General features: G+C 40.7%; 1 pseudogene; it reads right to left on the reverse strand.

Moving 5' to 3' along the window:
• Window positions 1-2717: 2717 nt before the first annotated feature.
• Window positions 2718-3588, reverse strand: LOC100411369 (mitochondrial translation release factor in rescue pseudogene; annotated as a pseudogene).
• Between the last annotated feature and the right edge of the window lie 302 nt (window positions 3589-3890).

The raw sequence follows: 3890 nt of genomic DNA on the forward strand, positions 1-3890 counted from the left end.
AAGGATTTTAATAAAGTGGATAAATTCAGTGAAAAGTCAGAAGTAGTGAGCAGAAAGGTGCATTTTCCTTCCGAGGTTGCCAAGGGACGCTTTTCCATGGAGTAAGCAATGATGACCTTTCAATGCTTGTCCTTCCCATTGATGCTCTTCACTACATTGTCAATTTGAAAGACCAAGTTTTATTCCTTAAGATTTTCTCATTGGAGAAGTGAAGGAATCAGGTTTTACTTTCAATAAGTAAGAAAACCCCTAACTTCTCCCTTTCTACTTTTCAGTAAGTCCCTAAAATGGTGATAGTTTTTCAAATTTCTCTAAGAAAGTAACATTTGTGCCATTCTTAATGCTTCACTAATCCTTTGCCTCTCTCCCATTAACTTCTAGACAACTGGAAACCTTAGGAGTGTGCAACTTGGTAACGTTATGTTGAGCTCATAAGGCTGATTTAAAGCGTTCTCAGTAATTATTTGAAGTCACTTATCAATATGTTAGTTCTTCATAATAAGTCACTTCTTTTCAAATTTCCAATGTTTGAGTAAGCTCAAAATGAAAACTGAGATTGTATTGGTTTAAAAATATGAATGCTAAACTCTCTTTTCCTTTCATTTAAATTACAAAAAAAATTGTGCCATAAAGAAAGATTCAGTCGTGCCTGTGATGGAAGTTATCATTTGAAATTAATTTAGTTTGTCTGACATGCACATCCCTTTCGTATAGTCACTACTTTATCATCTTGGGAAAAATTATCTTTCTCGTTTGTTTAATAGAAAAATAATGATGTTGATTCACATCACAGGATAAATTTCATTTCCAAGTAAATAATGTGCAATAATTACAATGCGCATATAGATTTTTGTTGGTCTGAGCCAAGAAGTACTAAGATCAGGAAATCATATCATTTATCACTCTTTGGTATGAAAGATTGTTTTCTCCCTGTAGCTGTTGCTTGTTTACAGTTAGTAACAGCAGGTGGGGAGGAAGAAGCAACTCACTGCTTTCTTTGCTTCGAAGTGATTTATGCAATTCTTAGTGATGCAGACAATATATATGATGGATGTGCTGTTTAATTAGACTGTTGTAAAACCTGTAAATACATCTACTAAGTGCACTTTTATGTCTGTGTACATAAGCAATTTCAAGGAATGTCATTTATACTCCACCAGGCATTGTCTGGGCTTTTGGAATTGGTTTTGGGGTATACATGTGTTTCTTCCAGGTTCTTATTTTATAATCAATAAAGGTTTCTAAATAAAAGGATCTATTTGGAAATATACTTAGAAAATATGGAAGACAAGAAAACTATAAGAGCTCTTTAGCATGAACTTTTGGGACACAAACGTTATCAGTTCTACAATTTAAATTAAGCCACTTAAAAACATTCATTTTGAACATTAAAAAAAACTCGACAATCCAATATGTTGAACATCTTCCACAGCCATTAGCAGTGAAGTCTACAGAACTAATAGTGTTCACCATATTCAATTTATTCTAACATTTGTGTCATGTTCATACCCTCTTTGTGGTCCATTAGTAAAATGGCTTTGCCTTATTACGTGGAGTAAAAGTGATTTATTTTAAGGTTGCTATTAGACTTTGGACTCATGCTGCAGCTTCAGCTGTTAGAGAGCTATTGGAGCCAATACAAATGCATCCTACATCTGAAACCGATGAAAAACATTTGCCAAAAGGCAAAATAAAATTGACTTGAACAGCTCAGAGATTCTATGTAAATGAGCTGCTGTTCTTTTATTGTTTTTGTTTTCAAATTTTTCTATTCATTACAATCTATCAATAGCACAGGTAGGCAAATTATATGTGCAGTAATTTCAAAGTTTATTTTCAGAAAATTATAAATTTTCTACTTGAACCTAAATTATTTTTAAATAGAAATATTGTTATTTTATTTTATTTTTGAGACTGAGTTTTGCCCTTGTTACCCAGGCTGGAATGCAATGGTGCAATCTCAGCTCACCGCAACCTCCACCTCCTGGGTTCAGGCAATTCTCCTGCCTCAGCCTCCTGAGTAGCTGGGATTACAGGCATGCGCCACCATGCCCAGCTAATTTTTTGTATTTTTTTTTTAATCTCAAAAAAATTTTATTACAAAACAGATATAATCACACAGACAAAGGTATAACTTGAAATATGGGAACAGGCTGGGTGAAGTGGCTCACACCTGTAATCCCAGCACTTTGGGAGGCCAAAGTGGGAGGATCACAAGGTTAAGAGATGGAGACTATCCTGGCTAACATGGTGAAACCCCATCTCTTAAAAAAAAAAAAAGAAATATGGGAACCCACTTCTAACTACCACCCAGGGGAAGAAACAACTTCGTCAGGCATCCCAGAGCCCCTCCAAGTGCCTATCTTTGTGTGTTACTGATTTTGTGTTTCTTTATAGTTTTATTTATTTTTTTCACCACTTCCTCCTCCCTCTATAGTTTTATTTTTTAGAGACATGGTCTTACTCTGTCACACAGGCTGGAGTGCAGTGGTGCTCACAGCAAACTGTAATCTCGAGCTCTTGGGCTCACGCGATTCTCCTGCCTCAGCCTCCCAAAATGCTGGGATTATAGGCATGTGTCATTGTGCTCAACCTAGTTTTCATTCTTTAGAGATGGAGTCTCGGTGTTGCCTTGGTATTGCCCAGGCTTGGGTGCAGTGGCGCGATCTCAGCTCACTGCAACCTCAGCTCACTGCAACCTCTGCCTCCCAGGTTCAAACAATTCTCCTGCCTCAGCCTCCTGAGTAGCTGGGATTACAGGTGCCCGCCACCACACCTGGCTAATTTTTCGTACTTTTTAGTAGAGATGGGGTTTCATCATGTTGGCCAGGCTGATCTAGAACTCCTGACCTCAAGTGATCTGCCTGCCTCAGCCACCCAAAGTGCTGGGATTACAGGTGTGAGCCACTGCACCTGGCCGTTTTATTCTTGAATCGTGGAGGTCTCTGTTCACTGTAGTTTAAGGTGTACCACTTAAATAACTTTGTTATCTTCCTTTTTACTTGATTCCCATAGTTCTTTCAGTAGCTTCTTTTTTTCCAAGGTTTCCTTTGCTCTTTTTTTTTTTTTCTTGGTTTTTCTTCGCTGCTTCTTGTTTTTCTTTGTGAACAGAACTGTTTTCACCATTGTAGAAAATATCCACTTTCTCTTGTAGGATTTTCCGAGCTAGCTTTCTGTTTTGATCAACTGATCTTGTCTGATGGCACTTTACGACGATGCCTGAGGGGATGTGCTTTAGTACCACACAGTTGCTGGTTTTGTTGGTTGCTTGGCCCCCTGGACCGTGTCCTTTCACAAACTGCTCTTCGAGTTCATTCTCATCCAGGGAGAGCAGTGCAGGATAGCCCTTCTTGCCTGCAATCTGGACTGGAATGACAGCTATTCCTGGGGATAACAACCTCAGCTTCTCCCAAAGCCGGAGTCCCCATGGCGCTGGGCATATTCGGGTCAGTGGTCTAGGAAAATGAAATAAACCTGCGGTGCTCATAAGGAACGTGGCTCTGCTGGCTGAGGACCTGGTCTCAGGACCCGACTCCTTCACTCAACGTTTTAGGGGAACCGAATCACCGCAGCAGAGGACTGTCAATCGCGTTCCCTGAGCTGCGCACGCGCTCTACTCTGGTCGCGGTTTCCCTCATCTGCCAGAGGCTCAAGTTTACTAACTGCGCATGCGAGAAACTGAGGCTTCTTTCCCGCGTGGCAGCGGCAAGCTCTCAGAGAGCCAATCAGAGAAGAGACCTTAACAGCAATACCTCCCCCTCCTCACTCCCCTGGGGTTGGACATCTCTCTTTGGCTGGAGCTGAGCGAGAAGGAAGAGCGAGGTGGACGCGCGCGCCAAGCTCGGCCGTCTCCCCCTACTTCCGGGCAGCCAATCACTGGGGAGACGCCG

The sequence above is a fragment of the Callithrix jacchus genome, chromosome 3 (genome assembly GCF_049354715.1).
Source record: "Callithrix jacchus isolate 240 chromosome 3, calJac240_pri, whole genome shotgun sequence".
Lineage (NCBI taxonomy): Eukaryota > Metazoa > Chordata > Mammalia > Primates > Cebidae > Callithrix > Callithrix jacchus.